The sequence below is a fragment of the Sinocyclocheilus grahami genome, unplaced genomic scaffold (assembly GCF_001515645.1).
Source record: "Sinocyclocheilus grahami isolate Dianchi unplaced genomic scaffold, SAMN03320097.WGS_v1.1 scaffold349.1, whole genome shotgun sequence".
Taxonomy (NCBI): Eukaryota; Metazoa; Chordata; class Actinopteri; order Cypriniformes; family Cyprinidae; genus Sinocyclocheilus; species Sinocyclocheilus grahami.
The window spans coordinates 732555-733601 of record NW_015505528.1 but is presented as its reverse complement, the minus strand read 5'-3'; positions in this window follow the sequence as shown (position 1 = coordinate 733601).

The following is a 1047-nucleotide window of genomic DNA, read 5'->3' as shown; positions in this document are numbered from 1 at the left end:
CTACTTTGTTTGGTCTTCCAAAAGAGGACGATATCTGCTTCGTCATGCCTGGAGTTGATCCGTGCTGGTTGCTGAGGAAATACTACAACTTTGCGCTGTCGATCGCCGGATCGGCTTTCACTGTGGAGGAAGCGGAGTCCAGCTCAGAGCCGTCACATGTCCTTCCGGATGCTCCTTCGTCGAAATCGCCGGCCTCGCCGTTCTCAAGCCTGCACCCCTGCTCACTCTAACCCTCCCACCGTTCCTCACGCTAGCCCCCATACACCAAATACACAAAATACTGTTCTTTTTAGCAGCATCATATGACCCCTTTAAGTCACATACCATGATTTTATATAGAGTAATAGGCAACAATGCGATTTATGCTTTGATATACTCCTGCCATATACTGCACACCAGTGAACACATACAATTAGTGTTAAACATATTTTTCTGTGCACAAATGAAAATCAGTTTTAAGTTATTTAACACATTTTTGAATAAACAATTTACCAAGATATATCAAATGTGCTTTTATTATGAAAATGAACATTAAATATCGACCTACCATCTTCCGTAAGCACTCCAGTATGAAGATTTACTAGTATGTCAAATGCAGCAACAAAGTAAATCAGGCCACTAACTAACAGGTAAAATGTACCCCAGCCTCCACTGAAAAGCCCTTAACAGGCAACAACAAAAAATGACTAATATTAGACAAAATATTAAAAAGCCTAAGCACAGGTCTTTGTGCCTTTAATACACCAACAGATTAAATGTACTAGAATATTAATTAAAATATAAAATTTTTACCATAACAAAACTGAGGCGTGTTCTACATTTATACTTTTTTTTCATAAATAATATTTTGTAAATTTTTTTTTCAGAGTCAAATATGAGCATACAGTCAAACCAAAAATTATTCAGACACCAGATATAATTTTAGATTTTTTTTTACTAGTGGGTGCAGGACACTATAGTTCATTTATGTAAATTAGGATAGCAAAATAAAGTGAACTATGACATATTATACCCAAAAATTCTTCATACAGTGGACAACCAGTAAAA